This window comes from Cydia strobilella, chromosome 22 (assembly GCF_947568885.1).
Source record: "Cydia strobilella chromosome 22, ilCydStro3.1, whole genome shotgun sequence".
Lineage (NCBI taxonomy): Eukaryota > Metazoa > Arthropoda > Insecta > Lepidoptera > Tortricidae > Cydia > Cydia strobilella.
In genome coordinates this window covers 2,099,514-2,122,953 of record NC_086062.1, presented here as the reverse complement: position 1 = coordinate 2,122,953, position 23,440 = coordinate 2,099,514, and the positions used below count along the sequence as shown (strand labels likewise).

The 23,440-nt window shown below is 36.6% G+C and overlaps 1 protein-coding gene and 1 non-coding gene across 5 annotated transcripts in view; one reads left to right on the top strand and one right to left on the bottom strand.

The window, feature by feature from the left end:
* The window catches only part of LOC134751541 (nuclear factor 1 B-type), a 65,495-nt gene that overhangs the window by 16,411 nt on the left and 25,644 nt on the right, over positions 1 to 23,440 (top strand). The gene's annotated exons all lie outside the window — the stretch shown is intronic.
* On the bottom strand, positions 12,520 to 12,592 carry Trnat-ugu (transfer RNA threonine (anticodon UGU)). The gene has a single exon. It is a non-coding gene; the product is annotated as a tRNA-Thr (tRNA).

The following is a 23,440-nucleotide window of genomic DNA, read 5'->3' as shown; positions in this document are numbered from 1 at the left end:
GGGGAATTATTGTTCTTATTGAGTTAGAACAAAACGATCTTACTATAAACTAACAAGTATCAATATCTCTTATGGTTTAGTGTAAAATCAGGATGCACTTTTAAGTGTCATGTCATGTAAAACGCGTTGTATTGCATTGTCGCTAATACACCTGTTTTCTTTGGGATGTTTTAATAGACTTTCAATTCAAGAAGGAGCAGGTTATGTATTCGGTTGTGGCTATTTTTAGGGTTCCATACAAAAAATACTCGCACTTGTCCGGTATTTTTTTATGTACTCCGAGCCCCGTGGTCCGATTTGACTATTTTTTTTTAAATTGGGGATATATTAATTTGTTCTCAACGACTTACGAGTATACTTGCAAATAGTAAAACGGTCTTACTACGAACTAAGAAGATAGTAAGTATCAATATATCTTTGATGATTAGTGTCGAAGTAAAATCGACGCGTGTTTTTCCTTGGATACGTAGGACAAGATGTCTGCCTTTGTGTCAAATGTCACTTCGCATGTTTGTTTATTTTTGGTTTTTTTTTCATTGAGGAATTATAAATCTACTTTTTCAATATGATAGACCACAGTTTTTGTTATACGACAAACTGAGAAGATAAAATTATAAACATAATGTCGTATGACAATTAGTTAAAAATTGATTTGCGTTTTTCCTTCATTCATAGGACAAAGTACCTACAAAAAGATGACTTGTGTTATGTCGTTTGCGCGTTTTCTTGGGCTGTACAGTCAATCATCCTTGAAACATTAAATAATGTATTTAAAAGTTACTTTTTCTGAAAATGATCATTAAAAGGACGAAAATGGGAGAAAAAGTCCGCGCCGTCAGATACGGGGGCAGCGGAGCGCATCGCGTCAGTTCAAGTTTTCGTTAGTTTACTCGTAGCAGTTCCTGTATCTATATAATATACGAATTTATCGGGAGGAAAATTTATAAATTGTACACTAGTCTATCTAGATAATAGGGGGAAATGGAAAATACGGTATAGTCTAGTATAGACTGGAGGAAATTGAAAACTGGAAATGTAGTAAGGTTGTACTGGTCCTTGCAAATATTTTCATGAATTTTGTCGTTGATTAAAACGTGAAAATTCAATATAAAAATTATAATTTAACATTATTTATATATTTATTTATCTAATTTAATTAATTTTTATTAGCCTCTAAGAGGTAAAATGGACAATACAAACACACTAACCATGTGTAGCGTTACATATATAGGTATAGAAATAGATAGGAAAAACCAAAAAAACTGATGATTAACATCTATCGCTTTTAAGCTATGTGAAATTATTTAAATATCCACTATTTTAGATTTAAATTATAACTGCCGCGAAGAATTAATGTCATAAACAATGTCACCGTTAAAATAAAAACATTTTCAAAAGCAGAATGTTGTCAACGTTCCGTTACATTCAGGACTGGCAGCTTATTCGAATTTCAAACTCATTTGACGCATAACTTCAGAAAACTCTTATAACTACTACAAATGCATACCAAATTTAAACTTTATATGTACGGTTGTAGAGTGTTTTTTAGATAATGTAAATGTGTGAGATCAGTGGTACCTAACTTAACGTTTTCACTAGATTTATTTGTTGCCTCGCGACTGGCCGAAAATAAACGTGAAAACAAAATATAAATTATCTTTGAAGCTTTTGGATAATTCTATAGTATTTTTCAAACTGGAAGGGTAGGCTGATAGATCTATGTCAATTGAATACCTACAATTAGCTGTCAAACTTAACTAGCGGTGACGATATTTTTCTAAAACTGCATCACTTCTACGACCATACAAATTTTTGGGAGCTTCTAACGCTACTATTTATTTAAAAAAAACTAAATACCAAACGAAGCGGCAATGCAAGCAAAGAGTGTCAGGCCCTTGTTCGACCCGGACTGTTCTAGCATGAATCATCGTTAAAGGCTGCGAAAAACAAACTAAACCATAGAGAAGCAATGAAGACAACGAATGAGGGCTAATGCGTATGAATTCGCCGCTAGGGGCGCTAGTGTAGATGGTGGTCTTTTCCATAGTTCGAAATGTCAAATGTCACTTGTCACTTCAATGACTGACAGCTGTTCTTTAGTCTTTTGGACCACCATCAACAGAGGCGCCAACTGGTGAGCAAAAAAACGATAGCCCTCATTGCCGTCAATAAATGAACTACTCTACTTATCACTCGAACGAAAACTAGTAAATTTTTCGTCCCATATTCACTAGAGTGATATTATAGTACCATCCATAGGCTCGCTTTTTAAAGCAAACTATTGTATTTTTAAAAATATTGACCGGGATATAGACCGTGATTACCTTTTGTAATCACCGTTTTCGGGAGCTCATAAACAATACAAAAGGTAATCACGGCCTATATCCCGGTCAATATAAGTCTAGTGAAACTAACCGTGAATCATTCAAAACTCTTATTGTATTTTTGTCCTTAATAACGCACTTTTGAAGGTCGAATATGTTCGGCCATCTTTTTTCATACATGGCCATAGAAAATCACTGTCTTTCCCTTACGCTAGTACAATCAGCAGCAGAAGTTGTTAAGCGGGCGAGGTGATCAAAATGATCTTGACGCGACTTTATTATTGAGAGAATAAGAGCGTATCAAGGTAATTTTGAACACCTCGCTCGCTTAGCAACTTCTGTTGCTGACTGTAATATCACCCAAAAGAAAGGGATGAGTATAGTTTTGTTCTTGATACTGACATATGGGTTTGCCAGACTATAGCTTGAGTAGATATTTGCGCACTTTTAAACATAAGCATTTTATAATTTACGTTATTTAATTAAGCTAGGATCTAGTTAGGTACTGATTATTTGTTGATATGTAAATTGAAATAAGTGAAAATGCCGGCCATTATAAGCTTTAGATAAAGATAGGGTTAATCCTAATAGCCGGACCAGCTTTAACCACATATCCTGATCTCTATTTAAAGGAAATAAGTGAAAAAACTTATCTATTTATATAATGGCGACTAGTTAGGTACTTTAAAGAAAGGGCGATAGAAGTAGTTACAGATATTCTCGTAGAATCCGGGCGTCCGCTGTCCCTCAAGGTGCGCGGCGGGGACACGACTAATAATAACCCAGCACGCGCGCTTTTTACCACTCGCACCACGGCACCCGGCAATCTGCCAAGCACACGTCACACATTACCTCATAAAACTAAACTTTGAGAAAGGACTCCTAAATTAGCAAGGACGAACATCCCTATCATCTTTGCGCAACCAAAATGGCCGACGAGAGCTGTCAGTATATTTATGAAATGCCAGAAATAGATTCAACAGAAGCTCGCGAGTCACCTTGAGATTATATAACGGTTTTCCATTATTCATATTTGGAATTTTCGAAAAGCGTGACGTAGGAGTGACGTGGCGTGACGTTAAGCCACTCCTTCTAATAAATTTATTGTTTGGCATGTATACGGATGCGTTGGAGCCAAGAAATTACAGCGTTCGGTAAAAAAAATATTGAATGAAGCGGCTCCTGCAGCTGCCAACGCCGTGTTTACGAGTAAACGGTTGCACAATTTGACGCTGATTTTGGAATGTACGGGCTGGTTTGCGGCGTTGTAGGGATTTTTAATGGTTTTCATGGGTGGTTTAGGAGTTTCTCGGAACATAAGTACGAAATATCAAAATATTTACCAATCGCTTTTCGGTGAAGAAAAACATCGTGAGGAAACCGGACTAATCCTAACAAGGCCTAGCTCCCCCTCTGGGTTGGAAGGTCAGATGGCAGTCGTTTTCGTAAAACTAGTGGCTACGTCAATTCTTAGGATTAGTTGTCAAGCGGACCCCAGGCTCCCAGGAGCCGTGGCAAAATGACGGGATAACGCGAGGAAGATGAAGATGATGATGGGTGGTTTAGGACTGTTATGACAAAATTGGAACACATAATCTCGGTATAACGATGATTCACTCAATGGACTGAACTAAATGTAGTCATGTCATGATATAACGTGTGTAAAATTGACCGGGCAAAATGAAGGAGAAAACGCTGGAAAGCGGGCCTTGGGCTCCAAAGTATGATATGGAGCAGGATCAGGATAAAAGATAAAATGAAATAGGTGTATAAATTAAACATATGTACGAGTAAGTTAAAAATGCAAACAATATTCGTACATTGTGGAAAAAAACTGTAGACGGAACTGTCGCCCGCGGTATTTACGGAATGATACACCCATCTTAAATCCGGAAACGCACTTGCAACCTCTGGTGTTGCAGGTGTTCATGGGCAACGACAATTGCTTACTAACAAGCGATTCGTCTGCTTGTTTCCCTACTATTTCACAAAAGAAATATTTAAACTTGCAGGAATTATATTTTAATATCTACTTGATTACAGCGGCAGTTAAAGCCTTAGGGGGCTTTGTTGGCTGTCATAGTTTTTAGAATGTATATACTTTGTGTTAATAAAAAAAAAAACGTCGTTTTCGAAAATCTAATAAAATTTATCTGATCAAGGTACTGAAGGTTTGGTATTTCCAGTACCTTCGGAGTGACGCAGAGTGACTGCGTAGGAGCGTATAGGGTTAGGCGGAGAGTAATAACACAATACAGTACCCCAGTAGCATTTATACGTCATAATGACGTCAGCGACGTCATTATGACGTAATAATGCCATCATTAAGACGTCGCTGACGTCATTTTGCTACCTGGGTAGTACGTATAGTATGCAGTCAAATGTGTTTTATTTAGGTAAACCTATCCATTTATACATACCTACATGTCGCTGACACAAGCAATATGCGTTTTTGTCGCAGTAATCCAGTGTGTTACTGCTAAACACTGAAAGTAGACTATTAGTTAAAGACAACATAAAATTATAGAGATGGGAACTAATTATTATGCAAAGCGAGACTTTTTTACAGCGAAGTAGGTAATTCTTTTTTTGGAATCCTTAAAACCTGCAACGCGGACTGAGTTTCTCTTTTAATTACTTCAGCCTAACGAATTTGAACGTCCACTCTAGGGTGTGGACGTGACTTTCCTCTCTTTCCTAGTTTCTTGCAGACATTACAGAAGAAAAATCCTCTGGGTATACGGACGATTAACTTCTTTGTAAATTGTATTTTAAAAATAGCCAAAGATTAATGCCAATAGAAAACAAAGTAAAACAGGAGTTTTGAATGATTCACGGTTAGTTTCACTAGACTTATATTGACCGGGATATAGACCGTCATTACCTTACAAAAAAAGGAAAAAAAAACAAGAAAGAAAAGGAAATCACAAAAAAGAAAAAAAGAAAAGGTAAAAGAAAAGAAGAAAAGGTAATCACGGTCTATATCCCGGTCAATATAAGTCTAGTGAAAATAAAACAGGGTTAATAGAGCGCAGAAACCACTACATATTGCTAACAATAAAAAGATAAGCTACTTTCAATATAAAAAGTTTTTTGTAAAAATTTCATTTTTGAGACAAGCTTTTATCGCTGACTGTACTTTTATTTCAACAGGTAACTAATACTTATCCAGAAAATTTTAATAACACCAAAAACAATTAGGTTGCGTTGTTTTACCACAGTTTCTATGGCTACCTCCTGTCTCCATCATCAGATCAGCTCGATGGTACCATAATATTGCATTTGTCACTCGACTTACACATGAATAGTTTGTCAAAGGACTATCTCAGTTTAAGCATTGACAGAGAGAATCATATTATCTTCCTCTTACACTAGTACTAGCACAAAAGAAAAGGATGAGTATAGTTTTTTATGTTCTTATTTACTGACAATTCGGTTTGACCGACTATATGTGAAGTTTCAGCTTTTTAATCGAATAATGGGAAGTGGATCTAATTTAGCTTGCAAGATTTGCACACACATACAAACATTGCAAATCAATAAAAGTACCGTAAACATTTTATCGGATTATAGCTTTTCATAAAAAAAGTAGAACACTATATAACTATTACATTGCTTTCGCAGTATTATCTAATTTACATAGGTATTGCAAAAAAGCAAACCTTTTTTTTATGCAAATAACTATTACTTCCTGAATCATCTTTTATGACAATCATAGGGAAGAAGATACCATCAATAGGGGAGACCGAGGTGACTTAAAACAGAGGTAAGTTGAAACAACGTTAATTTTGCGGTATTTATAATCCTAACAAAACTTCCGTGAGACACAGACATATTAAATATATTGATAACGGATCACTCACGCCACACACTCGCGGCACGTGTCTGCGCCGGTCCGTCACTGTCGACGCAAGCTCGTGATGACGCTCCTCGGTACGGAGTGAAACATGTCGAGCGTTTTCGACTTAAAACACGTGAGTGACCCGTTATCAATATATTTAATATATTTATAATCCTCTTGAGCGGACAGTGGGACGAGGCTAAACATCGTTTTTTCCAGCTTGATAACAGTTATAGATGTCTCAAAATTGACGTTGTTTCAACCTACCTCTGTTTTAACTCACCTCGGCCTCCCTTACTAATGGGGTACGCCTAACATTAATTGTCATAATATGAATTCGCATAACAGATTTCTCACCACTCACCTTGGTCTCCTTGCTGCGCAGACTCAGGCATTTACCTTTTTTTTTATAAATATTCCAAATTTAAAATCGGACTTTGACTCGTAATGTCACTGCAGTAACTGACCAAACTGTTCATTTGTTTACAACTTTACACAACTGCATACAAAATTCTGCGCCAATCTTGCAATAAATATACACTTAGTATTCCGCGTGTATCGGAACAGGAGGCCCATTCTGTAAGTAACAATTTGATATGGTTTTCATCTTTTGATACGACCTTGATCGTTAACACCAATCAGAGTTAGCGGCTCAAGCTGATTGGTGCTCAGGATAAGAATAGAATTTGTTTATCAAAATACTCAATTATGGTTCATAAGTCAGTCCAAAACGCGTCGGGAAATTTGAGTCCCTTCTGTGAAAAATATAATCACCGATTTGGTATATTTTACTAGTTATCAAATAGTTAAAACATAATCAGCTTTCAAAGTTGCAAAAAGTGTTTTCACTAAGTGATGAATTGATTATGATTTGTATGGGCGGCGTGCGATTTACAGTATTGTTTATGATAAACTTTATCATTCTGATGGCCATTGGTGGCATTCCTGTCTTGTCAATTGTATTGAGTTAGTACTTCAACATGCATTGTCAATAGGATTTCAAATTTCCTATACATATTAAAACAGTCTGCCTGTGACCACGAACGTAACGTCACGTTCGAAACGTCAGGCCATAAATAAACGTAAGTTTGTACGCGATTAAGTCCCGTATTAGTTCTAAATAAAAAACTTTTTATTATTTTTTTATTTAAAATTATGAGTGAAAATTGTGTTAGTTTAAATCAATATATTAAAACATTCAAACAGGCCAATTTCGAACGTCTGATACCAGAATAATATTCGAATCATGTTACTTAGTTATCGCGCTTCTCCCCCGGCGCCAATGTCCATGTACGGACAAGTACGAGCGAAATGCACGATTCAAATATCATTCTGATGTCGGTGTACGTTCAAATTGGCCCCCTACCAGATAAAGTCATGTGCGATATACAGCTTATATCTCGCAAGACATGACATCAAATGACATCATTTAAAGCACTAGACTTTTAAAAAGCGCCTTGTCAGAAAGTGATATGCTGTAGTGTATCGTGTCATGCGTGATTATCACAACCATAATACGCCCAAAGGGAAGGGAATATTTAGAGGGAAGGCGCAGCACAAAAACCATAACTACAAGTAAATTCGATACGTCTTGAATGTAAATGGGTGCATTTATTCGTCTTCATAAACAAACATAAAAACAGCCTTTTATTTTAGGCGTCCAAAGGAATAGAATTTGTTTATCAAAGTACTCACAATGTGTACTATGTGTCAGTTACCCATTGAGGTCCTAACTTAGCACGACGCATGGTCCTACGTGATCACGATCGAAGACAATGACCGCCGATTTGACTACGTCAAACGACAAGGCGTAATGTCCAATGTATTGTCGGTACGGTGTAATGAGCAGACGGAAAGTTTCCAAAATCATGAAACTTGGCATATTTCTCATAATGTCTTTTTAGTATTTTTAGTGATTTTCCATATTATTATTCACAACGACGGGACTTAATAGCGTAAAATAAGAATTAAATTTACCTCCGACGTTTCGAGGACGGCGTTTTCCATATTTTGGTAACTTTCTGCTACTTGCAGATCTGTAAGGTGATAAGACAGACCCTGGCTAAGATGGCCTAGATAAGTTGAGAATCATACTGAGAATCGTTGATAGAAAACCCCAATCGAAACTTAAATAATATATAAAAATAGTCACGTGAATTTTCGTAGCATCTGTCAGCCTGATACCTTTTCCTTGTCATCTTAGCTTCAAAAATGCCTTAAACAGCTTTGAGAACAGGATCGGCTGAGCCTTTATTACTTTTTGCTCAACTTAGCGAAGGCATTGCCGAGCCCCCAATTATACAAAGTGATTACTTTTCATTGCTTGTAAGTGTACACAAACACGATAACCCCAGCAATTACGAGAGGAGCCGGCAAGACGTCGAATCCCGGACGGTTACGGTCGCCGTATGCAAATGTGAGGATTAACAGAACCTTAAGCTCGATGCTAGAATCCCTACTCCCCTAGCAGCATACGTGCGCTAAAGCAGTAGGTCAGCTATCTGTGTTCCAGCCATTTTAAAAGTCTTAGTGATGAAAGTGTTTTCGATAGTTTTTAACCCTAGAAAAGTATTATAAGTTTGGCCTCTATGTGCGTGTGTCTATCTGTGACATCGTAGATCTTAAATGTGTAAACTGACGTGTAGACCGTGTGTTACGGTCGCCGTATGAAAATGTGGGGATTAACAGAACCTAAAGCTCGATGCTAGAACCCCTCGCTCACCACAGATGCGGTGAAGCAGCTCTTTTATATTTCTCGATCTCCGTTGTTAAGCAGTAAGCTCAAGAACGCTTCTGTTATGGGTACCCAGACAACGATATATATAATATACAAATACATAGAAAACACCCAAGACAGGAACAAATATCTGTGTTCATCACACAAATAAATGCCCTTACCGGGATTCGAACCCAGGACCATCGGCTTTACAGACAGGGTCACTACCCACTAGGCCAGACCGGTCTTCATTACGTATTACCAAAGAGGATATAATAAGATAGAGCGGTACTGTCATAGTAAATTTTGTAACCACTGTAAATTCATTGCCATCTATCGACATACTTTAAAACTAAAAATTAAGATTTATAAAAATACGTTAAAATGTATTTAAATATGGATAAATGATTTTTTTATTTGCATTAAATATTTTTTTATGATTTTGACCCATGTTCTTTCACTGATATGCGTTAAAATTATAAATAACAAACGAAACCGTCAACGCCCTCTATACAAGAGTAGGCCAAAGCTAGTGGCGCCATCTGATCGAGAATCAAATTTTTGTGATTTTCGAGGCGGGTTTTTCTTAAACTGTATCCATCTATTACGGAGTTATATCTATCTTTGGTATTAGGTCTCTATCATGTCTTCGCAGTTGCACTACTGCTTTAGCACATGTATATCCTGAGTTAAGCTGGAAAGCCAACACAAGTTAGTGTGTCGTCGGCTTAGGTAAGATATAGGCAAACATGTTAGTACGCTATTGGCAGGAGTTAGTCATATGAATGGCTCAGAATTTATTGGGTGCAGCTCGCCTTAAGTTTACGAGGTGGGGAAGGAGATGTGCATTTGGAGAAGAGGCTTGTTCCCCTAAATTATTCATTTGTTTTTTATTTATAATAACGGTACAGCCAATCATTACAGTTGCCCAATGCGAGAGTGTAGCAAATAGTAATCAATTTTTTGAGACAAAATATTAAATAAAATAAAAAAATAGCAATTCTATATAAGTCAAAATCAGAGCATTATAGCGGTTGCTTCCTTTTAGAACATTTATTTTTTATTTATGGACAACTAATTGTGCAGGTTTTATAATTAAGGATCTAGTCTCCCGTAATCTCCCGTAGATATGCCGCTTTTGCAGTTACTTTTTCAAAGTTCGTTCTTTTTGTAATTTGTTCCGGCTGTCAGGGAAAAATTACAACACAGAAATATTGTACCACGTTCTATTAACATGAATAATAGTATATGACACATTATGAATTGGGTATATCATAAAAAATAGTTTGGTGAATTTATATCCCTGTTAAGCGGACCCCAGGCTCATATGAGCTATGAGCCGTGGCCAGTGTTGGCCAAAACGTTAATGCAATTAACCATTAACCAGTACAAATTGAACCGTAAACTGTAACCGTCCATTACGGTTTACGGTTCAATTTGTACTGGTTAATGGTTAATTGCAATTAACGTTCGGCCAACACTGGCCGTGGCAAAATGCCGGGATAACGCGAGGAAGAAGAAGAGGTAAATTTAAATCATATTAAAACAATGTTTTAAAGAATGACTTAATAGCGTGTTCCTTCCAGGAAATTATCAATTTCTATGACAACAAACCATTGTAACACTTTTGCACCTAGAATATTCATCCTTTTGCATCAAAAATTTTCATGCTTTTGCACCAAAACTTGTTACACTTTTGTACCAAAACTTGTTACACTTTTGTACCAAAACTTGTTACACTTTTGTACCAAAACTTGTTACACTTTTGTACCAAAAACTGTCACACTATTGCACCAAAAACACCGATGTCTATTTTTTTCCGTTACGCAAATTACGTAACAAAACAATAATAATTAACAATGCTAAATACATGCGTCAGGCATTGTAAAAATGTCGCGTGAGCCGAATAGAGACCAGACGGAGATTATCGATTTCGTTAGAAAAGAAAACTAGTCTTAAGAACCAAACTACACATACTCATACTTTCGTCAAAAAATTACATATTTTTGCTCCATAAATTATCACACTCATGTACCAAAATTGTCATTCTTTGGCACCAAAAATTAGTATGATTGTGTTCCAAAAACGGACACCTTTATTATACAATTATTGTCAAACTTTTGCATCAAAAATTGTCACACAATTGCACCAAAAATTCCGACGTCTAGTTTTACCGGCTATACGCAAATTACGCAATAGAACAATAACAATTAATAACTTATACATGCGTCATTGTAAATATCGGCGCGTGAGTCGAATGACTTAAGACGAAAGTGGAGGACCCGCGCGAACTCGCCATTTCATACAAACGTAGTCCTCATATTCCTCTCTGGACATTGACGTTATGCGGCTTTAAGAGGAAAGGGGACGGCCTTTCCTCTTAATGCCGGTGCATGGGCGGCGTCTACTAAAAATACATATACAAGTAAATTAAAATATCGACAGGATTTACAAATGTGCATCTCGCTAGTACTCGCATATTAGTGCGAGCGTGACGCATAGAAAGTAGATTACGTTCTCGATGGCGTTTATGTCAATGCCAAACTGGTGGTAGCCGTACTGGGTACATGATTTTGTCCTAAAGATGAGCATTTGTTTTACCAAAACTGTAATTGTTTTATACCAGAAATGGTCACACTTTTGCACCAACAATGTAAAAGATTTGCACCAAAAATTTCGATGTCTAGTTACCACGCAACAGAATAATAACAATTAACAACTAATAAATGCGTCAGTCATTGTAAAAATCGGCGCGTGAGTCGAATGCCTTTGGCGTATTTGCAAATAATGCTGGTGCATCGTCCGCCGCTCACCTTGCGTGGCGTGTGGTGAATAGCAAATAGTGCACTTGGTATTGTTCGTGTGTTTTGGATCAACGTAATCGGGTTCGGTGTTCTCACATTTAATTGTAACAATGTTTGTCGGCTTGGGAAGGAAAAATACTGTCTTATAAAGCAGCATCTGACGACCCTGCCTGTGAAGCCGATGGTCCTGGGTTCGAATCCCGGTAAGGGCATTTATTTGTGTGATGAGCTCAGATATTTGTTCCTGAGTCTTGGGTGTTTTCTATGTATTTAAGTTAAAAATGCTGCTCACCGATAAGTCTTACTATTCAATTGACAAATTTTTAAATGATGACACTGTTGAAATGGAATGCGTTAAGTTAAATATAGTAGGAATGAATATGATTATGTAAATATTAAAAAATAATTATAATAACAGATTATGACATCACATTGTATACTTCTTAAATTAATTAATATTGTTTTGACATACCTTTGCTTTGCATGAACTATCTTAGCTTTAAATTATATTAATTATTTTGATTTTCGCTAGAATTTTAAGTACCTAATGTACCTATATCTATCTGTTAGCATTTTGTGCCCTATCAGGGTGTCATGTACCAACTACCTGTAACTAACATCTTTTGTAATGCACATGACATGTAATGTTGAATAAATATAAATAAATATAAATTTATGTATATCGTTGTCTGAGTATCCATAACACAAGGACTTAGTCTATCTATGTAAGAATGTCCTATAATATTTATGTATTTATCATTTATTTATTATTTATCCGAAAAGAGGTTTTTATTTTAACTAATTAAGAATAAATGTAAAAGTGGAAAAAATTACTGCCTTAGGTGAGCATTGAACTCACGACTACTGGATCACAAGCCCAGTGCTCTGCCATCTGAGCTACCAAGACCTCAACCAAGTACAGCAAAAATTTCCAACATATTATTATGAGCCTTTCTAAGCTAAATAGCATCGTTCGCGTTTTAATAAAATTACTTTTTCATTATGAACTGGCAAGGGATAGATAGTATCTAAAAGTTTTACGATGGTTGTTTTCATTGAAATATTAATAATTAACATACATTTCAACTAGTAATTCGTATAAATAAAAGATTTAAGTATATAAATTGTTGATAAAATAATGGTTGTCCACAAAAAGTGCGAGATTACGAAGAAATAAAGGTAAATTGGTTTGTTTACATTGTATGCCATATCTGTTGAACTCTAATTTAGATCAAGGCAGTCCTTGTAACTTTTAAACTACATCCCTAAGTCACATCAACAAATATATTTATCGCGTATCGATGCGATAAGCGCCATCTTTGAATCGATACGCGACTGCCTAACTTTTCCAATTAATTCTTATAACAAAACATGTTGCGGAGACGCTGTCGCAATAATAATGAGTTTGGAAGGTATTGAGGAATATGGGATAAGTGTTATATGTAAGTTGGGTGATCCGAAAATAGAATAGTGTTTCATGGCATGTTGTTCACTTTCCGATATCCCCCCCCCCCCCCCCCTAACAGCATTTATACGTCATAATGAAGTCAGCGACGTCATTATGACGCCATAATTACGTCATTATGACGTCGCTGACGTGACTTTGTGGCCTGGGCCATAGGATAAAAGAGTATAGTTTCTTTTTAAGCGACATCTGAAAATGTAGTGCAAAATGGAGAAATTTAGACTCTTTACTTAGGTATAAACAGATTATTTACCTAGTATAAATTAAGTGTAGTTAGCGTAGTTATTTCAGATAATTGCTAAGTAAATAAAAACGTTAGCTTGACATTGTAACAAATTGACCTAATGTATATTCGGGTTGGGTTTGGGGTTGGGGTTGAGTTCGGGTATGTCGGATAATTCCGATAATTACAGTATGAAAATCACCCAATATTCCATCATAATAAGAGTCCCTGTCCCTTTTCGGAATTAACCGACGGTTTTCGATATTCGGAATCACCAGAATATACCTTATAGTTTCATATTGAAAGATTGGCCATGACGGGGCTTTCAGTAGCTCAAATTGGCTTAAAGCCTTAATTTTCATAATTGAAACACGAAACGGGCATTTACGAATGACAATTTTAGGAAGTTATATTCACAGTAGTGCATCGCGCTCACAGAAATTAACTGCGAGCGAGACGAACTGAGTCTGGAATCAAATTTGCATTTTATTAGATCCGAATACGCTCCTTCTTATTTAGTTTATGGCTTACAATTCAATTTTATGTATGTCGTAAATCGTGACAATGCATAACAAGTCTAACCGTCTCGCAAATTTAGTAAATGGGGCATATAGTTTTCGTGGACTCGTTAGATAACGCACCCCTACGTAGTAAGCAAGTCGCAGAACATTGACGAAAATGCAGGAACATTCTCTAAACTTTCTGGAAACTTACACGATACTTTAATATAAGTTTCTATTCAGAAAGATTCCTGTTGATTTTTTTCTCAAAACTGTTATTATTAATAATTATATAAATATATATCACATATTAATCAGACTGGCAGAAAAAGAATACCTAATAAAGCCTGTATAAAAGTCTTGACATGACTATAGAAATTTACTTTATCATTATCGCTATTATGAATTATGCATGTATTTCTACGTGCATAATTCATAATACTTAAAAATATAGTAATATTAAAAATAAACTAAATTAAAAACTAAAATTGTTCCAGTGAGTGCCCGGAGCAAAGGTCCCTAGTATATTGGCGGAGTTACCACGTTGTATAGCTAGGGGAATTATTTGCGTCAGGTACTCACCAGAACGGGGAAATAGAAATTTGACAACTTCGGAAACTTCAGTTCAGGTAAAAATTAGCATTAGATTTCCTTAACTTTGCGATATCTACAGGAAAGACGCGAACGAATTTGCTAAAAAATGTGTATGACCCATGACTCAGGACTCCTTTCCGCACAGACTCTATCAACTTTCTGTAAGTGGAGTATGTGTGTAGGTGTCAAAAGAGACGGAAAAACTTGTAGCTAAATTTTCCCAGACATTTTCTTTTCTTTCTATTCTTAAACTACACAACAAACAGTGACAAAACCTTAGCCTTGAGGTAGCCATTATTTATAATTTTTTAACGCGATTTTGAATCTTATTTCATTAAAGTTTAGCCCTACGGGTAACCTTGAAGAGTTGACCGCGCGCCAAATAAAATATTACCCGGTGTCAGGTTCGCTCGAAAGTTATGAATCATAAAGTTTTAGTAGCAATTTTCCAGTGATTGGTTGTTGCGAATTGGGAAATTGGGAGGCTGATTAAATGACAGGAAGTTATCAGAGTCTAGGATCTTAAATATTAGTCTGGGCATTCGACAAGAATGTGTATGACATGACCGTCTCCTTTATCATCGGATCACAGGCGCACGATGGGCTCTCCTTACTTTTGAATTCGGAGAATCGTCCTTGGCCTGCCATGAGCTGGGTAGCTATGATGATGCTACATTGCACCCGGAAAGAATATATTGGCATGTTTCTAAAAAGGTGGCAAAAAAAGTTTCTTCAACCTTCCCCGCCTGAAACTATTGGATTTTACGCCTATTTCTAGAAAAGAATGTCTACGTCTCAATGTAGGTGGAAGAGAAAAGACTGGAGAAAAGGGTAGTTGACATTTTTTTATGAATGATATCAGACGATTAGGTTTGTTTTGAGTTCAAAAAGTTGTCCAGTAAAAAAAAAAACTGAAAATTTTGAGGTCTTGTATTTTTTTTATTATTCCCATATATTTTTTAAGTTTACAATTTATTGTGATAAATTGCTCATTCTATCTATTAAACTAGATTTGGTTATAAAATTCAACATGTATCAACATCAACAACCCTATTAAATTTGAGGCTCTTCTAGTGACGAGAATGATTGGCCTAATTTGTTTTCGAATCAAAAACTTTGACTGTGCGGAAAGAGAACTTCTCTTTCCGAACACACTACCTATGGAAAAATAATTAGAAAGTATCAATGTTATGTTACCTTTTTTCCGGACAATATAACATTTATTATCTGTATCATGTAATCGGCTTTTTGTGTATTTCATTGTATTAATAAAGTTATTAGTTATCTAATATAACAGTACGATTAATAAATATTTAACTAATTTTTAATTCCATGAAAGCTCTACGAACAGACATTAACATGTAGCCTAAATTCTAGCTCAAACTTCATCTACATACCGGAGTCCTGAGATACCGTTGTGAACTTGCACGCGCTCCCGGATGTTTGTTTGTATGTATGTATGTACACGTAATCGGCTAATACGTGAACAAGCGCCATTATAATAATGAGGCGGATTCTGAATACTGAGTGTGGAAGGGGTTTGAGGTAGATTAGAAGCTAGGGTACTAATAATTAAAGTTAATGATAATAAGACCTTTGAAAAGTATATGTAGATGTACGGAATAACCAAGTATATCTACGTACTAGATTACGTTAGATAGGTACCTATTACACCTAAGCATGGACTAGAATAGAGGTTCTCAACACTCAATGCATCAAACATATCCAGCCCAATAGCGCTTTAGATTTTAGGTTGTTGTTATTCAGGTCATATTTGCGCGCATTTTTATCGAGAAAAAGGATTGTTAGCCTCGTATCTTTACACGATCTCGCCACGCTCCGACTTCATAAATCATAAATCATTGATTCGTTGCAACCATGGTGTTATCGTCTTTAACTACTCGCCCTCCAATCCCTAATTTCCCGGCCACTGTGCTTAACCCTTAAATTCAGTAGTCATGCCGCCTACACAACAAAAACATCTAATTTTATACTTAATTAGATAAAATGTATGTGTTCCTGTATATTATTTAATTAGTAAAACTTATCCGTTTTCCGATTTTTAACATAGATTTACGAAATGTTTTTATTTACATTACATTCGTTTTAAGACGAAATGTCGGAAAATTTGAAAATATTCAAAAATTTATGACTAGTATGTGATTTTGGACGTTTCGAGGTTTGTAATTATTTTACATTTAAAATTTTAATCATTGATATATCACAAATAGTGTACCTTTCTGATGGTAGTAAGATTTTTCATATATCTCTTACTAAAAGTTATATAATTACATAAATATGATTAAGCCTATTCAACTTCTAACACTGATTTCGCAGTAAAAATCGATGTTATAATTTTTTTAAATTTTTCCCCACGATCAGCAAAAAGTTAAGTAACTCATATATTAATTTAAAGTTATATGAGTCAAGTAAAGGAGCATGCAGGGGCCGTGTCGTACCAGAACACTAAAGGGCTGGCTTCGGATCGACCAAGGTGGAGACAACTGCCCGCAGCTCTTAAATTGAATGATGATGATATTAATTTCGGGCAAAAAGAAAAAATCACGCATTATATTGTTGTTGTACGAGTTGCAGATCGTACCACGATTTCATTAAAACTACCAGAATAAGCTTCCACGTCACGTGCATCTTTGCATACGTCACGTTATCTTGGGAGCTCCGTGCATCCGTATTGGTAGATATATCACCGAGAACCACACCTGTTGTTTTGATGAGTTACGGCGGGGATAAAATGTTTATAGCTGGTTTTATAGTATATTTAAACGCTGCTTTGTTAGGTTAGTGATGAGCAAAAATATTTATAAAAATACTAGCTTTTGTCCGCGACTTCGTTTGCGTGGACTTAGTAACCCCAGCTAGAGTAAGAATAGCGCCTGGAGAAAATCTTATAGCAATTATTCAATTTGAGCATATTATGCACACAAATTAGCAGACACTTCATTAATTATCTCAATTCCATCCCGCTTTTTACTTTCTTAAGGGATGATTTTCGAGATAAAAACTATCCTATGTCCTTCTCAGGGACTCAACCTATCTCTATGCCAAGTTTCATCTAAATCGATTCAGCGGTTTAAGCGTGAAGAGGGAACACACAGACAGACAGACAGACAGACAGACAGACAGACAGACAGACAGACAGACAGACAGACAGACAGACAGACTTTCGCATTTATAATATTAGTATGGATATAAATATTTAAGTAGATATCGGATCTCCTGTCGTCTTGTACATACCATTACCATTACCAGTACCAACCAGTACCATAAGACATGCATCAGTCTCGTATTTTATGTAGTTGATGTTAAGCGAGGTTTAGACTAGCAAGAACTTTGCATGCAATTTACGTTACATTGCTGACTACTAAGGTAAACTGCATTCAAAAATTTCATCAGATACCGCAATGTAATGAAAATTGCATGCAAGTCTAAACCTCGCTTTATAAAACTAAGATTAAAAAGGAATATTGACCAAGGATGTACAAGATATACATTGTATCTCTTCACACCTAGGTACATTCATTCTTTTATTTTTAGGGTTCCGTACCCAAAGGGTAAAAACGGGACCCTATTACTAAGACTCCTCTGTCCGTCTGTCTGTCTGTCCATTTTCCTGTCACGAGGCTGTATCTCATGAATCCGTGATAGCTAGACAGTTGAAATTTTCACAGATGATGTATTTCTGTTGCCGCTATAACAACTACTACTAAAAAGTACGGAACCCTCGGTGGGCGACTCCGACTCGCACTTGGCCGGTTTTTTTAAGTAAGGGTTGGGATTGCTTCGAAAGCGAAGAAAAATCTCCCCCGTTCTAATTGAAGAGCACCAAAATATAAGCAAAATATAGTTTTGCTTATATTTTATTGATATTTTAAATTAGTAAGATAATTTTCTTGCTTCACGTAATATTCGGGAGCAGAATTAGAATTGCATTACATAGAGGAAGTTCTTCGATTAGTTAGATGTAAGCTCGAGGCCGCTGCAGCGAGTAAGGCGACAGTTTTAGCGGTGGCTATCAGCGTCATACGGGTTATTATCATTATAAAGATTTAAATCTTCTCGGGGCAGAGGTGTAGGGTTAGAGCCGGCGTAGCTTTATTTGACGTTTATAAGCGCATTGTAATATGCCTACTTGAAGAATAAACTATCTCTTTATCTCTCTCTCTCTTTATAACCTTTTTAACCCCCGCCCCCGACGCAAACCGAGGGGTGTTATATGTCTGATGCCAATGTCTGTCTGTCTACCTGTCTGTCTGTGGTATTGTAGCTCTCCAACGGATGAACCGATTTCGATGAGGTTTTTTTACGTGAAAGCGAGTTTCCCTGCGGTAGTTCTTAGCTATGTTTGATAGAAATCGATCTAGATGTTTGAAGAGTATCAGCTATTTTCCAAAATGATTTAAGGCATTTTTGTCATTAAATAGCTTTTTTTGCGTGCGGTTTTTTTATTTAATAGTTATCTACTCTAATTAATAAATGACTGACACTACTGACAGTGATATCAAAATAAACTTGATTTGAAACGCGGCGCGGGGGTGCGGTGGCTCTGAAGTTTTAATTGTCTTAATACAACTTAACATCAGGCGGGCCGTATGCTTGTTTGCCACCGACATAGTATTAAAAAAACAACTACTGTTTTTATAAGACTTCTAGGCAAAAATCTACAACCAAATTTTTTTTTACTATAAGTAGTGTAGGTACTTACTTCGACTTTATTTTAATTATCATTTTACGTATTTGCTGCTGCTGTCTTTGACACTCTACTTCGTCTCGTTTTGTAACTTCGGCCTTTGAATATGAAGAACCTTTGTTTTCTACCTGTTGCACAAAATACTATTATAACTCACTAAAAATATAGGATAGCGAATTTTTGTATCAACACGCATATGAATTACTACGTAGGTTTCCGTTATCTATAAATTAATGCATGATAACATTGATAACGGAATTTCTAAAACCCTTAAAAAAACACAGATTTACACATTTCTTTTAACCGCTGTCCCTTATAAAAGTCGCTTACCGCTCCCGCACCGGCCGCAGCCTTTGTTCTTGAAACTATTTTCTATCGCAGCGTTCAGCTGGCCGTACGGTATAAATACGCGCTGCTAAAATATGGCGGCCCGTGATTGATTCGACGGCGAACGGTGATCGCGATCAGGAGAACTAGCATACGGATAAGCATTTAGGTTTTGGTATTCATTTTTATCGCGTGATAAGTTTGTCTCTTTCTGACAAGATTTGTCTTTATCGCGTGATAATATTCCACTTTTTTGTCACTACACGATGTTTTTATCGATGAAAGAAATGTCAGCGGTCATGCTTATCGGGTGATAAAGTTTGCTTCATTTACTGACACTACTCGATGGTCATTATCAATAGGTTCATTTAGCTTGATTTGACAAAAAGTACTGAATGAAATATGGCTAAAACATTCAGGGGATCTGAGTCTTTAACAATATTCTTTGAGTTTGGTCACCAAACTTTATGTACAGCAGTTTGTGCTATCAGCTTTGATCTTCGCACCTTCTTCCCATCGGGTGTTTGATATGTTCGCTTGTATCTTTTATAATGGCTTTGAAAAATATGTCTATCGCTAATCGGAAATCATGGTAATCACAGAAACCCAAAATCACAAAAGCTACAAACGTCAAACGGTCGGCTGAAAAAACAGTTGCGAAACTGGGTGAGCGACTCACGTGGAAAATATGCATGCATTTGTCGTCTTATTACAATGGCATAAAGTGCAAAATTGTGTACATGTTTCTGGTGTTTAGACGACTTTACGACTGCTACGAAACAGCTATCAAACGTTCAGTCGGTTTGTTCGTGACGGTTACCTTTTAGTTCCAAATTCTCTCCGATCGAAGCTTTCAGAATGTATTATGTAAGGTACCTTATATTAACTTTGTATAGCAGAAACATCTGCACACGACATGAGTCCTACGGCGCAAATGAGTGATATGATGGAAATTTTCGCTGTCATCGAGTGAAGTCTCGGTAGCTCAGTTGGCAGAGCAATGGGCTACTGTTCCAAAATCGCAAATTCAAGTCTCGCCCGAAACAGTGAATTTTTACACTTTTTATTTATTTCTTTGTAAGGTACCTTGCTCTATTTTTCTAAATTGTTGTTTTTATCTCAATTGAAATACTGTAAATTGAAAGCAATGATTTTCACAGCATGCGTACCCCATCCATCAAGTTCCTAGAAAGTTGGGCGCACCCGGACTTTTCCATCTTTGGAAATTCTAAATATCGACGCATATTCTTCGTGCGTACGCGCGCTTTGTTACAAACGCTTAGCGACCACGGGTCAAATTCGTGTCTCGGATAAACCGATATAAATAAGTTTTACACATGTAATCTTATCTTATATATCTTTTACGGGGTACATAACTTTAGGATAAAGATAAATGGTGTGAAGATATAACTTAAGACTGATAGAGGGGCCGATTTTGTGTCCTCAAGAGTTTGTATACCTCAACCTATCATTTACCCAAATCATCTTTATGTAACAGATGATGGAGTTCATGGACACGTCTTTTAATTATGTTGGTTTCAGGTATTAGGTGCCAAATACTTTTTTGTCTGCATTTTTATGGCGTCACATTTTTTGCCCTTTTTGCCACGTATTCTTCAATCACTATTGTCCAAAAATCGTCAGCTTCTGAAGCCTTTGGAGCGCTAGGGCCTTGGCGCCATTGGACCTCGAAAGTAGTCCAATAAGAATAATTGTTACATTTGGACGTAATTTAATCCATCCTCTAAAATTTGGCATTTAAACTTTTTGACAGTTCAAATTCTATTGACAGTTTTTTGTGGACTGGATCCTTATTCCTAAATGTCGTCCATTTAGGAGCAATTTTAACTGGTTTTGCTCGAGTCCTGCGCGTGATAACGAACATTCATGCAATGAAAACGAACTGCACGGCCTTTGCATTCCGGTAACCGATGGATTTATTGTAGAAGTACGTGCAATGCGTTAACGCATGCTGGTGATGCGCCAAAACGGCGCGTGGCGCGTTGGTGCATTATTACGCGGACTGGAATTATAAAGTCCGTTATGCGTGCTTGATAGATAGTCGATGGTTTTATACAATATTTCAAGAAGCCAAAGGTAATTGTGGTAAATCGTGGTACGGTTGTGCGTTACGCGGGCAAAAGTTAAAAAGTCCGTTATGTGAGTTTGATGGATTAATTTGCGTCATAAATATTTTTACCTATATAATATTTTTAGAAACCAAAGAATCATCATCATCTTAGCCTTTGTCCCATGTCCTAGGGTTTGGGGTCGGCTCTCCGTATCATTTTGCGCCATTCTTCTCTGTTTTGCGTCATGTCAGGGCTTGCGCCTATCGTCCTCAAATCTTTCCACACTGTGCTCATCCATGTCGTAGGGGGGCGGCCTCTGCCCCTTCTACTTTCAGGAATGTCATTTAGGGCTCTCTTAGTCATGTGGTGGTCGTCTCTTCGCATCACGTGGCCGAACCAAAGAATATTGTGATTAAATATTAAGAAACTGTCTCCTTAATCGGTGGACGCCTTTGGCGGTTCGTTTTAGTAAAAAGCTAGTGTTTTTATTTCAAGACATACTTAGGTCATGCGAAATTTCGTTTAATCTAGGGAATTCCCAGTATGTTGTATTTAATAATAACATGATGAGTGTATATCGTTGAAAATAATACTAGGGAAGATGATTCACAACGGTACCTATTAAGAATTGAGTTCTATTATGGTTTTCGAACTTCAGATAATGTAATTAATGAGAAACGGTAGTAAGGTGTACTAAAATTCCCAATAATTTTGTAGCAAATCCAATTTCCTGGAATTATACTAAGTACTTTAGTGTTTTAGTGTAACTAACATTGTAGGTACTAGGTAAATATAGGGAATGTAATAGGGATCATAAGTAACTACAGGGAATGTAAGTTTACGCAAAATTGAAAACAAGTAAGTTCGGCATGCCGCTAGTGTTTATATTTGCACACTCATTTCACATGCATAACCAATTTATATAAAACAAAACAATACATTGTTTGATGATGAAAATCCTCCAGGCAAACATTAAAAAAATTATCACTTGTTTACGTTCTATCGAACTGATGCGTTCCAATTATAAATCTACGCAGCACGCATCACTTGTTGCGCCACGCTTCAAAATGGCGGATTTTTTCACGGCATTTCCTCGTTGCCGTGTTTTTGGCCAGAGCCCCGCTGACGCGTCGCCCCAGTTAGGCTCGCCAACCGATGCCAGGGCCAAGTCCAGCCAGGGCATCCCCGATGAACCAGAGCCAATATCTATAAAATAAATTAGACCGCGAAAAAAAATAATGAAGTAAAACGTCATAGATTTCCCGCCAAAATTGCGGGTTCAACGCACTGGAGTTTGGCATGGCGCTCTTGGAACTTATCCTAATAATTTGATTTGATAAGGGAACATAGTAATAGTATATTTGTTTGTAAACAAAGTTTGTTCGTTTCTAACTTTGAGTTTGATTGCGGAGTTGATGTTTTAATGTGCGCGTAGTTTTAATGAGTTTACATTTGCACAGTCGCCTTGTGTTGGTTAATTAAAATATTTTCATGGATGATTTTACGTCTTTACGTAACGTCTATAAAGTTTTTACTTAGTTACCTGTTTCCATTGATGACGTTCAAATTTTATATTTTAACTACTATTTCATTCGTTGTAAATGCACTAGCTCGGGCTGCTAACAAGTACCTATGAGGCTATGATGGGTTTTACTAACCACATTATGAGTGTAACTTACTTGCAATAAATGAATTATTATTATATATTATGAGTGTTGGTCCAACTCTCTCTGCTAGGGATATGAAAATAAGTTAAAAGCCAAAAAGCCCTTTTCATAATATGTATCAGAATACACCCTGGATTATAAGATTTAATGTGGACCAACAAACAAGTGTAGAATATCTGACAAGAAAGTTGTAGTTTCG